Genomic DNA, 14,530 nt, shown 5'->3' with positions numbered 1-14,530 from the left:
TCCATAGCAAGGGGAAAACCCGTTTTACTTCAGTTAAACGGTTGTCCGTATTTAATCAGCAAATTTGTTTTTTTCAAAATTCACAAGTTTTGAATGCTAAGTGAATTTAATTATTTTTAAAATATAAATCGTGTAGTTGTAGGTTCACTGGTGCATGTATTCCGTTCCAGAGACTTAGGGGTACATATTAATCTGTGTGATGTTCACGTTTTTTAAATTTTGGTCTCGACAGACATAAGTTAATTCGAGATGGCGATGCGTGAAATACGGACCCCATTGGTGCTTTTACAGTAATATGGAACTCAACTTCTCCGAACTAGTTACTAGTTACTAGTTACCAGTACTTTTCACACAAAAAATGTGGGTGTAGTTATGATACCTTGTTTACAATTCACTAAAATGTAATTGGGGTTCCATAATACCATAAATACCATAATTCCATAAATGTGGGTGTAGTTATGATACCTTGTTTACAATTCACTAAAATGTAATTGGGGTTCCATAATACCACCTTCTCCTCTAACTTTACCGAAGTCAAATCCCTGCGCTACAACTTTAAAACGATTAATTAATTTTGATTAAAAAATCGCATTAAAAAACAATTAAGCGTTAATCGCGCGTCATTAAATGTTGATTAAAATCGCAATAAATTTTTTGCGCGGGTAAAAATGTTTGAAAAAACATTCCAAAAATTTAAAAAAAAAACATTTTGGGGAGCCGAAAGGACCGCATTTTCTGTAACGCTATGTAACATGCTCGAGTTAACTCGGGTCCGGACGTTAAGTTACTTGGGATTCAATATCTCATACACAAAAATTATCTGAATTTTTTATTAATGAATTTAAAGATAGAGTTAACTGGAAAAAAATATCAGAACACCAAAGCTTCTCTGAAAATTTTATAAGACAACATGAGAATAAGGTTAATTGGAAACTCATCTCTACACATTAAACATTATCTTCGGAATTTATTCTAGAATATGCAAATAAAGTGGATTGGGATGCTATATCTCGATTTCAAAATTTAGATAATGATTTTATTTAAAAAAAAAGGTTTTCCAACGAATTTATTGAGAATAATTATAAAAATATAGTTGTTTCATTGTTAGCTAGAATTTGCAATAAATAATCCTATATAAATGGAGATTGATATTAATTCACTACTGTGGGGAGAAAAGGTTTCATTACATTTGGAATGATGGAAGGGGGCATTTACATATCTTTGATTATGTTGATACACCTCATGGTAGATTTTTATGTACACTACAAGGTAAATTTTTAGATATTGATAGATAAGGCTATTTCAATATTAGTTAAATTTTTTCCTATATAAATGGAAGTATTGAAAAAACTAAACAATATTGGAAAACTTCAAAATATTCCATAGAAGAAATTAAACGAGTTAGAAATTGATTATGAATATCCAATTCTTTATATTAAAACAATATCAACATGCATTGGTGATAAAAAAAATAGTAGTTCTTAAGGATGGAGAATTAAATGATTTTCAAGTTTTTCTTCCTGATCGATTTAATAAAAAATTAAGCGATGAAGATTTAGATGATATGAGAAATTTGAAATTTGTATATAGGGGTATGAGAGATTTTGGGAAAATGTTATAAAGCCCATATTATTAAGTTTGTTTGACTTTTTTTATACTGTATTTTCTTTTTTTAACTAGTATTTTACTGGTTTTAAATAAATAAGAGTAGGAATTAATGAGATTTCAGTGGTTTTTAATTCTTGTTTAAATTCAGTGAATTTGATTAAATTCATTGAATTTTATTAGCTTTAAATTTTGTGGGGTAGAAGAGACTATATACTACTAAGTAAGAACTACAAAAGACGGAAATGAAAATTCTTTTGGAAGTTAAAAGCAAACCGGAATTCAATTGTACAAAAGAACTTGAACTATATTAAAATAATAAAGTCTTCTGTATTTTTCTACTTGTGTTTCGTTTTATTCATCTTGTACCTTTACTCTAAAAGACAGAGAAAGATTTAATTTTTTCAATTAATTATAAAAATTATTAATTGAATATTTTTGTGGATGATTTACAGTGCAGTAAATTAATTTTATTCAAAAATAGTAATTGAAATAATTACAAAAATTGATTATAATAAAATGTGGGATTGGAAAATCTTTATTAAATTTTTATAGAATTTGTTAGTGCGCATGCAATAACGATAATAATAAGTGGTAATAATATTAAAGCAATGACACGATTTCCTGTAGAATGTATTAATGAATTAATAGTATGTTTGGTTGGCACCTCACCGATAAAATGAAATGAATTAAGTATAAAACTTTAGCTCTGTTGATACGGTAGTTTTTTTGCTACCAGAGTCTATTGTGCCATATAAAGGAAGGTAGAAAATACAGCTTTTTTTTTAGCTATTTTTGAATTTTCCGATTGTTATAGTTTCGGAACTGCTTTATAGGAAATATTGAAATTCTGCACACTACTTAAGAAAACAATTATTTTTCGAGAGAAATATTTAAAACTACAGTTATTTTGCTTAAACAAATGCTTAATCGAACCGATCTCTAGCCGAGTACTGTGGAGACTGATTTCTTCGTAATTTTAGACTTAATAAAGACAGAAATTTTCCCGTTCAACGAGAGTGACCGAAAAGTTGTAAATTTTGGAAATTTCCGTAGACACCTGATTCTCAAACGAATTAATTAGAAAACAAATGATTATTAAGTTTAGCAAATTTAGATTTTTACAGCTATGGGGAGAAACGTTTAAAATTTACAACAATCCTGTCGCGACCTTTGAGATATACTAGTGATGCGACAAAAGAGGTATTTGACATTGAGCGGTGTCGGCACCCTGGAGATTTGGCACGCATGCACACACTGCACACCTACCAAGATCGTCTTTGATTCCATCCACGAGCCACTGGTAGAGAGCAATTTTAACTAAGTGGATTGTTTTAATACAGGTAACCCCCGTATAACACGGTAGTTACGTTCCAAAAAATTGCCGTGTTATGCGAATCCGTGTTATACGAAACAAAAAACTAATACGAAAAGGAGGGTTAGGTTCCAAAAATTAAAATACATGCTAGTATATTTTCATAATTAAGATAAATATCTTCATTAAAATTTTTTAAGTGATACATATTAATATAAATTAAGCAATATTTCTTCGTCATCACTAAAAATACTATTAATTAACCGAGAGCGTTTTCTTTTTGGCAAGTTATCCTTATCCTCTGAGCATTTTTCTGCATTATCTTCAGATCCATGCTTTACCTTTTGCAAAATGTATGTAATTTTAGATTGCTTGCTTCTAGTTAAAAGGTCTTTATAAATTTCCTTATATAGTGCTAAGCACTTATGAAGAATAAAGCAAGTATGGAATAAGGGAAAAACATTCGGCAACATCAGAAGCAGAAGCGTCGCGATTTGGCAACAGTGAAACAAGTTTCGAGAAGGACCACCTATATCGACAGAAGGCGAGAAGAGAAAATTTACATACTTAAGTACTAATAGTTCACGAAAATAACAATTTTCGTGAACTATTATTAGTTAAGTATGTAAAAATTTATTACATTTCCTGTTGTACGAGGGTTTTACCCAATTCTCGAACCGTGTCAGAGCGAATCCGTGCTATAGAAGTGCCGTGTTATACGGGGGTTACCTGTATTTAAAAAAGTAAAGAATATTTTATGTTATTTTTATGTACGTTTCTTCACAAAACTATATTTAATTATCATTTTATTTAAAAGTATATTCATACAATTGAATATTTTGTACCAGGTATGTATAATTGTATATCCATCATACATTTTATTTTAACAAGTAAGGTTTTATAATTTTATTTTTAATTTTATATTGTGGCTAGCGATTTAGAATGTAATTGTGATATTGAAAATTTATTTCAAAAAAGTTTTGGCTCGAGACCATATAATGAAAAAAAAAAAAAAAAAACATTATGAAAGGCCAATGCCTAAATTAAATATAAATATGTCGACAAAAAATTTGTTCGACGTTTTCACGATAAAATTTATGAAGACATAAAATGGCTCTGTGGATGCATAACAATGCAAAAATTGTTCTGTTGGCCTTGCTTACTATTTTCAAATAAAATTAGTGTGTGGAATAAGAATGGCTTTGACGATTTAAATAATTTAAGTAAAGCTGGCAAAAGACACGAAAATCGTAAATCTCGCATCGATTCTTTCGTAAAATTGAAGCAATTTGGAAATCAAAATAGACTACAATTTAACATTAGTAAACAATATAAAATAAATATTGAAAATTATAACAAAGTTACGGCTAATAGATATATTATATCTAAATTAGTAGATGTTATCGAAGCGAGAATTGGCATTTAGAGGGCATAGGAAACGATAGGGCGTTACATAATCTATTAATTAAAAATACATTTAGAGAAGTCTACGGTTTTTACTGCCTTGTCGAACAAACGAATACGAATGGCCCTTAGACCAAGACTGCCCAAACTCGGGACCGCCAACTCATTTGAATTTGCCCGTCCACAGTAGCGGTCGGCTGTCACCATGCGCGATGTCGTGCTACCAATAATGCCATCCGCTACGTGATTGGTCGAACGCGGAATAAACTAGGAACTTGAGTCACTGCCACACTGCTGTTAATACAGTACCTAACATACACGTTTATTACACTTTTTCTATTATTTTTGAGTCGACTTTTGTGTATTAAAATTAAATTGTTGGGTGCTTCTTCATATTGTTGTTTGAATAGTTACGTAAGTCGACCCCCTATAACACTGTTGATTATTCCGTTTTATATGAATTCCATGTTGTATGAGTCACTTAGATTTTACAAATACGTGAGCCGTTCAGAGCCCGGCACACGTGATTGGTCGACTTACGTAACTATTCAAACAACAATTTGAAGAAGCACCCAACAATGTAATTTTAATACACAAAAGTCGACTCAAAACTATCTTCAAATAGGCGATTGCAAAGTAATAATATTTATGCTATGTAATAAAATTTTGGAAATTAGTACCAAGGGAAGACATCCCTGCAAAGTGTGATCTTGTTTTGCAGGTTTTCGGCGGATTTGGCTCGAAATATATTTGTGAAAAGGTTTTTTCTACTCTACACTGTATACAAAATAAATACTGCAGTTGTTTAACTGCGTCTCATATTTCAAATTTGATATTATTATTGACATCAGATTTGTCACCAATTTTGAAAAATTATTAGCTAATAAGGTCTTCATAGGTCTCATTGATGTATTTTTATTAGGTTTTATTAAAACATGTGCAACTTAAAGCTTTGTTTGATTCAAATACCTATCCATTTTTAGAAGAATCACGAGTGTAATAAGCAAGTATGATTCACTAGGTGGCCCGCCGGCTGATATATAATTGAAATTATAGCCCGCCTCTAAAATGAATTGGGCAGCCCTGCCTTAGACCATCACTGACTGGGTGTCCCTGAAAGTCGTCTTCTTACAGAAACACAGCTTCCTTATCATCAAATGTCACGGCACGCCACTGTAAAATACTGTATCAAAAGTTAAATTTATGCAAATGATTTGGTCAAACAGATTTTGAATTTTATAAAAAGATTTGGAAAAGCATTTTTATCGATTTCGATGCAAGGCTACTTCATTGTAACGAAGAAATTTCCCATCAAGGTAAAATGTAAAATCTTAGATATAAGTCATTGTTTTTATATCATATTTTAATACTATTTTATCGAAATGTGTAAAATTAAATATCACGTGAACGTGAAACTTAATTTCACACATTTGAAATGGAAGTACAGTAGAGCCTCGATTATCCGACCCCGATTAACCGACCGTCCTAGTCGGCAAATTTCAAATGTCCGCCAGTGATGTGGCGCTACAATATTTGGCTATGTCTTGGCTACTTTAATATTATTTTTACGTGTTTTAGCTGGCAACACTCATTCGACCATGAAAGGGAGCCAGTATTTAAACGAGGCTTAATTTTCTAATTTTTAACCATACAATAGCGACGATTATTATTTAAAAAAATTTTTGTTAGGCTTAACATGATGAAAATTCAACGCGAAGTAGGTTAATAGCGATATACTAATTACATGGGATATAATAATATACTATACTAATAATGGATTTTTTCATACTTTTCGGTTATCCGACTTTTCAATTATCCGACCAACCCCAGTCCCCAAATGAGTCGGATAATCGAGGCTCTACTGTATTCTAATAATAATACAACAGTTTTATGTAATTACTCTCCTCTCTTTTCGTTCCCATTGTGTTCGTTTAAATTATGTAAGATCTCTTTACCTGCCTGATTTTTGTGCATGTCAAAAAAGGAATAAAATAAAATGGAGAAGAATTTGTAATATCAACTTGTAATATTACTTTATTTTCATAAAAAACTAAGAATATAGTAAAGTTCAATACATTATAACTTATCTCACTAATGAATATTATTTTTATATGTTAAAATCATATTCACTGATGTGATAATCTTATAATTATAATTAAATGACCACAAAAAAAATAAAAATAAAAATAAGTAACTAAAATATAATACCAGGAATTAATTCTGTAATTTGACTTTTCGAAAATAAATTTTACAATTTTTCTCATTTAAAGGAATTTGAAACTAAAACTTACGTTTTTGAATATTTTACAGAATGTGAATATATACACTACATACAATAAAATACGGTAGATTTAAATACATAAAGTACACAGTTGCTTAGAGTTTAACTAATATTCATATATTTATTAACTATAACAATCACAACAAAGACATCGTTGGTAAACGTGTCATTATTATTATTTCTTAGAGGTGTTCAAAATTATGCAATTTCTTAACATTCTAATGCGTATAAATTTTCTACAGACTTTTTATTTCAAAACTGCAAATAAAAAAGAAACGACGTTAACTCCAGTAATATTTATAAACACTGCAAAATATTTTCTATACTTCAATTTTTATATTTTCGAGGACTTCCCGTAAACTATAAGCTGTAGAACCTCGAAGATTTTTCCTGATTTTATTCCTCTTATTAACACCTAGCCTATTTGAACAATTTGCATCAGTTTTCAAGCGAACTTTCTACATTGTTCGGAAAATAGAGGCTAGTATAATTATAAAATTTTCTTATACAAACACCGGCCGAAATCACGTACTCATTGAAAGCCTTTTATATTAATTATTATGAAGTTTGGATGTCAAATTTCTTTCAATCTCTGAAACACATTCAAGACGCTCACATACATCAACATTTTCATCAACTTACTGCAATGTTCCAAACAATAATCTGTTTTCCGGTTTTTTTATAAACAATTAATATTTAAACACTACATTTTCTAGTTTATAGTATTTAAAATTTCTCTAATTAAAAATAATTTATTCTCTCTAGAAATAATGCGTGTGTATTATTTGACGAATGTTGAACAATTACATAATACACAGCAAATGTTAGGAATTGCGATCGTATAATTTGCTACCAACATCAATAACATAGGCAACATACTTGAATGTGGAAAACAAATTCCACAAATGGAATGCATTATGGCCAGATAAACAAATGATTTGTGCATTTATTTGTCAATATTTATACATTTGTAATAATAAAATTAAGTTTTGCATAACATAATTTATTGAAATTAATATTACGAAAATAAATTGTTTGACTTAAATAATTGAGCTGCAATTTAAAAAAGTTGTAGACCTATAAATTCCCACTGACGTCGTTTCGTTTGTTTGGTGTCTGTCCGTCCATCTTTCCATAATCTGTCGATCGAACGGAATTAGAATGATGAAAGACGATACCGGATAAGGATACAATAAATGCATGAGGCCTTAAGTATATAAGAACTTCGGATGCAAACCGGAATCAGGTTATTTCAATTCAAAAATGTTCCTTCTGAAAAATGACCCTCACGACTCGATTGCAAAAGAAAAGTATGATGTATCTAGTCACTACTAATATCAAGTGCAGAGATCATACTTTAAACTATGAAAATATAAAACAAATTTAATGTAGACAGTGAGGTTTCGATTAGGAAATTATGGAAACAGTTGAGAAAATACAAGCACTAAAATAATTGATACGAAAAGAGATAAAAATCAATCCAAACAATACAAATATGTGAAATCTCAACTTCTTGTATAGAACTCGCGCAATCAAAATTCTAATTCTCATGAAGATAACGACGATGGTAAATGTAAATCCATTAAAGCAACGATCATCTGAGAAGCAGAACGACTTTGATATATTTAAGGAGTCTCACTAAGAAATGATGTTGCGAGTTAAACATGCCATACATTATTAAAAACATGGTTTTCCCTTCTTTCCTTAATTTCTTTCTGTATATTGCTTATTGATGTACTAAAGTTTACATTTAGTTTACATTTTCTAATACACACGAATTTTACAAAAATAAAACTTATATTTACTATTCTTGAATTAGCTAATATGAACTAATCGGACGAGGACCAGGTTAATACAGCTTTTATCTTTAACATCATTTTGAGTCATTTTACTCTTTTACAAAATAATTACAAGACTGTTTATGTATTTTACAACTACGAAACATAACGAGAATTCAAATATACAAATATTAAGAAACATTGCCGTTATTTGTGGTTGTGTGTATTCTGCGATTTAAGACATTATAATAACATAAATAAACAGTTGCAATACTCTTTTAGCAATTTAATTGTTTGTCTATAAACAGAATACCATACCACGTCCTTCATTCTTATGTCTAACATTCCATTGACGATTTATTCTGCAAACTTCAAAAATTATAAATATTTTCAAAATTCCTCATAGGATTGTTTATATATTTACATAAATGTTCGTTACAAGAGAAGATTTGAGTTATAGGCTATGTTTTGGATTATACCAATACATTCTTAAATGTATCTCTGAGCAGATTTGTTGACGATTTACTAATGGAGACTCACACACTCGAATTATTAAGCGTTTAAAAGCACAATAATATATAAATCGGTCTTATTAAGCATCAACAGTTGAAAAAGTTTCTAAAAGTCCTAAATTTCATCGATTAGTAACTTTATTTTATTACTTATTTCGAGTTGAAATAAACATGGAACAAGAGATTGAACTGTGTTTGAGATGTTATCTTCAGCCGTTGCTATCCATGGCCTTAGTGTTCGGTGTGGATCCTTTCGTAGAATGCAATTGCCAATGTTCGACTAGAAGCAATTCTCTGACCAAGTTCCTGAAAGCCTTCTATTTTAATTTGGTGGAATACATTTCATTTCTTAATTTATTTCTAATCTTTCTTTTCAACATTCCGGGATTGGACGAATATGTTCCTTGTTCTACAGTATCGAAGATAATTGGAGAAGACACATCTATCCCTAAATTAGGGCTAACTACTTCTATACTGCTTTATACTTTACCGAATAGTGGGTTCAAAAGAAAAAAGATGAATACAAAAATTAAATTAAGAAATATTACAAGCAGGGATAAACAACGTTTTAATAATCAATTAAACTTTAGTTCCAAGACAACCTTTCTTCAGATTTGTTGTTTCCTCCCAGCGCTACAAATTATAATTACGCTTCTTTTTTATCTGGCTTTCAAAGCGGGACATCAATCATATAATGAAGCAATTTTCTGCAATATAGCATTGGGAGTTTCTGTCACGTATCTCATGGGACAAACACTTATTATTTGGGATGCTTTACTTCTCGTCGTTTTGATACTTAAAACTGGATTTTTGAGTTTATCGAAAGAACTTTCATTAATTAATAAGAACAGCAGAAATTTATATTATCAAATAGAATCGATAATCCTTTGTCACGATCAATTGTGGTTGTTTATTAATCATATAAACAACGACTACGGCTTTATAATATCTATCGGATATTTTATTTTAATGCTGCTTACGTGTTTATTCATTTATAGTTTATTATTTATAAAAATGCATCCCGTCATAACAATAACATTTATCAGCGGCACCTCATTTTTCATAGTAGCGTGTCTTATAGTCGCCATTTCACTGTCTACATTTACTGCCGCGGTGAGATTTTTCTCATTAATTATATAATTTTATTTCTTGTAATAAATGTAAGTTTGTTGTTTTAGATGCAGAATGGCTTTCAAGACATTCGAAAATTCGCAGATTGTAATTTGTTGCTTGAGCAGAAGCTGAAAGTAAGTATTTATAAAGTTCGTGTATGATTATAAAACCATTAATTTAAAAGTTTTAAATATTATTTACTATTGTTCAGACAATGAAAATGACTAATATACTTGTTTTATACATTTCTTGAAATTGGTTATAATACATAAAATGCCACCGTACATGATAATTAACAGAAATAGCATCTTAGTGAATACAATAGATACGATATGTCCGAAAATTATGAAGGGGTTATAGTTGAATAAACAATAAAGTTATCTTCCTTATTAATTACAGTCGATCCCCCTATAACGCGGTAGATACGTTCTGCTTTATAAGATTTTCGCGTTGTAGCAATCCTCAAATATATGAGCCAATTACAGCCCGGCACGTGTGCAGTTTACGGACTGCGGCTGTTTGAAAGGTTTTCTTCCATAAAATTAATCGATTCTAGACTAATTTCACTCAACATTTCCAAAACACGTATAATTTTTTTGGGAATAATCTGTATAAACTATGCTATAAACAAAAAATTGTAGGTTTATTTACCAAGTGTGCACCGTTCGACCACGCCATTGCTTAAGCTTGCTTTCGTCGCGGAGCAGCGCACCAAACGGCGGCCGCGTTTACTGATAAGTTATTTTTCTGCGAAAAATTTGTTAAACATTGGAGACTCTTTTAGCGTCCTTATACGAATACGGTCGCGATTTTTCGCCGCGATATACGAATCCGCATTATTTGAACCCGCGTTATAGGGGGTCTACTGTACTTTAAAAATATGATTCAATAAGTTGAATATTATATCCTGACAACTAATACTGCAAGTTATCTGGCACCATTTAAATTGAAATTATTCTTTAAACAGTTTGCATGTATGATCAAGGATATTATTTTTTTGGCCAATTTAATCCGATAAATTTATGCCTAACGGTTAGAGTTGCCTGGCGCGTTTTCTTCTTATACAATAGTAATTTAGAAGTCATTAAAATCCGTGAAAGAAAGAAAAAATTGACTTACTTAGAGGCAGTGGGTGTCAGTTGCGCGGGGCAAAGGAAAATTTCGCCGTCCCCTTATTTAGGTATCTCAATTTAAAAGAATAAAATTCAGTTTCGTAACAGAATAAATAATGAAAAATTCCGTGCTAGTGTTGCCACCTTTTTAAAATCGCTGACCCAGACGGCAGGTGAGGTTTGTTCGAACAGAAGTTCCTGACGCATGCGTATGTCATTTTGAAATACGAAGAATAATGTGCAGTGCATGCTGGCTCTAAATCAGTTACAGTTAGCGACTAAGGAGACCTGGGTAGGAGTAACGTAAGTAACCTAGATGACTTAGCTCTATTGAATATTGGAAGTGTATATGAGTACGACTGAATCGTACAAAAAAAATCAACAGGTCGCGCACGGTATCGCCGGATAAATTTAATAATTCACCCAGAAGGTGAGTCGATTCCCGGACTGTCCGGATGGTAACACTATTCCCCGTGCTCATTTCAATCAGTCCGAATCGTAGGTGCGACGAAAATATAAAATGAAATGGTTCAAATTTTTACAAGATATTATTATTATTTATTGTGAAATTTTGCCGCCCTCTAATAAGTGTCGCCCCTGCCGCCCCCACTACGCTACGCCACTGCTCAGAGGAATTTCTAAACATGATGACGAAGATCTCAATCTTCCTCATCGCGTTCAGCAATTCCTAAAAATTTCCTTACTGATTAATTATTTTGTATTTCAGATAACTTTGATGTTTCTATTAATTTTTGGGCTATTTTATTACTTTTTAATTCAGAATTGTCAACGATAGGCACAGATCTGCTCAAATATTTGGGAATCTGTCGATTCCACTTTCTTTCCGATTTGAAAAAGCGTTTTAGAAAAAACGAATTTCTTGTATATAAAACAGCAGATTTATATTTACAATAATACACAAGAAAATACACGTTGATTAGTGTATTTGCGTCTCTCGACTAGTAATTTGTTTATTTGAACAGAAATTGTAATTATTGACTTTATTCTTTTGAAACAATATCATTAAATGTATATAAGAGATTTTGTTTTATTACATGAACTTACTTTATTAAATATAAATTTTTTCATTTCTTTTTATACAACTTTTGAAATTAAAATATAAATTTATTTCATTGATCAAATAAAAAATTCATCAAATCACGTCACTTAAAACGATTGCATTTATAATTAAAAAACGTGCGTTGTAATTATCATAAAATGCATATTATTGTTTAAATTGTTAAATACATTTTTGACAGATTAAATGTTTTGTCATATTAGACAATTCATGCGAATCATTTTCTTGAGCAGATTTTGAATTTTATGAAGAGATTCGGAAAAGCTTCTTTATCGTTTTCGGTAGGAGACTTCTTCAACATTACAAAGAAATTTCCCATGAAGGTAAAGTTTTTAAACGTTACAGATAAGTAATTTAATGCTCCGTTGTTGAGACATATTAAAATATTTTTAACCGCGATTGCATATTTCCCCGTCTTTCTCGTCCTCCTCAGATTAATTGGAAATATTACTGATCATCTGTAGTTGGTGGCTGGTCCTCGACCAATCAACAAAATAGTTATGTGAACTTTTCCAGGATAATTCCCATTTATAGATAAGGCTAATTTCATATCAATAGCCCTTTGCACATCTCTCGTGAGTTGAATCACCTTATACCATAGAAATAATTTGTTTCCCACCCAATATAATAAAACATCTCTTATCGTTTTTTTTTTTTTTTGTTCTTCCTTATATAAAGTGTGTATTTCATTTGTCGATATCTGAAGGTATTTTTTAAGAAAATTGTTTAATAATAATTGATTTTCCGACTATGATTTAATATGAAAACTTTGTCGTTATTTGTATCTTTGGTGATAAATTAAAAAATTTTCTTATAAGCGAAAAATTCAGCAAAGAGTTTCGTAACTTTCCTGGCTGTTTATATATTATATTTAAAATGTAATTTCTATACAGGATAATCGAAAAGTAATTGATGTATACGGACGGTAATAAAACATAGTTTATAATCTGATCTTTAAATACAGTAGATCCCCCTATAAAACCGTTTCCTAGTTATGATTCCTATAAAAATTGTGGCAGTATCCGTAAACAACGGTAAAAATAAGTCCTATAACACGTAAAACGTCATCGGGCAGCCGAACTACTTTCCCGCCGTCCGTAGCGCCACGCTACGGACGTTTAGGCGGATAAATTGAGTTTAGTATCGTCTGTTCATATAATTATATATAAATTAGGTACTGTACATATAATTATATATTAATTATATATAAATTAGGTACTGTATATATAATTATATATTAACTTAATTTATTGTAACTTTATTATAATTAAATATATATTTTTCGCCGTCTAGCGTCACGCTACGGCGAGTTAGGCGACCTATCGTCTGTCCAGTACTGTAATTTTATACATTTCTTGTGAAAGAAACATTTCTTATTTAACGGCCATAAAAATTATTTATATTAAGGATGTCTCCAAAGGTCAACGAAGTTTTCGCAGAAAAATAATATCAGAAATCGCGGCCGCGGTTTGATGCGCTGTTCCGCGACGAAACCAAGCTTTAGCAACGGGCGTAGTCGAACGGTACACACTCGGTAAGCAATCCTACAATTTTTTGTTTATAACGTAGTTTATACGGATTATTTTCAAAAAAATATACGTATTTTGGAAATGTTGAGTCGAATTAGTCTAGAATCGATTAATTTTATGAAAGAAAACCTTTCAAACAGCCGTAGTCCGTAAATTATGATTCCTACAAAATTGATTCATAAAGAACGGAACGTATCTACCGTCTTATAGGGGGATCTACTGTACAGCAAAATCAAATCGTATTATTACAACATATGTTCGAAATGGCCTCTTCGTGCACGAGTGTAGGCGCTAGCTGTTTTTACAATGTTTGATGACACCCGATGAACCACCCGAACACTGAGGTTGACAAGAGCCGTTATAATATTCCTCTTTAGTTTATTTGTTGTATGTGAACTATTTTTATACACGGCGTATTTGAGATGGCTTCCAGAGAAAAGCCTGCGTTTGTGACTAATCTGGCCATCGCGAGTACCAACAATTCTTTAGAAATATGACGGTGGCAAGAAAATTCTAGAAGAAAGTTCAGAATCCAAATATTTCCGATGAAACTCGTCTGCAATACGTGCATAACAGCGACTGGCAAAATAATGCCCAACAATAAAACTTTTTTTTCCGAAGGAAAGAACAATCTCATTACCTAGGTAAACACAGCTGTACTGTAGCCAATTTTTGATTTTTATACAAAAGTCAAAGTTTCTATTAATTAATAGTCAACATCACCACTTCTCCAACTCCAAATTTTCTCTCTAAGGAGAGATGTAACTGTGTGGGGGGGCATTATTTTGTTCAACCTCCTTAGA

At 31.1% G+C, this 14,530-nt stretch overlaps 1 pseudogene; it reads left to right on the top strand.

Moving 5' to 3' along the window:
• Nucleotides 1-10,261, top strand: part of LOC111613388 — a 12,235-nt pseudogene extending 1,974 nt beyond the window's left edge.
• Nucleotides 10,262-14,530: the final 4,269 nt, after the last annotated feature.

This window comes from Centruroides sculpturatus, unplaced genomic scaffold (assembly GCF_000671375.1).
Source record: "Centruroides sculpturatus isolate CEXI.00-Female unplaced genomic scaffold, Cexi_2.0 scaffold1542, whole genome shotgun sequence".
Lineage (NCBI taxonomy): Eukaryota > Metazoa > Arthropoda > Arachnida > Scorpiones > Buthidae > Centruroides > Centruroides sculpturatus.
This window is presented reverse-complemented; position numbering and strand designations above follow the sequence as displayed.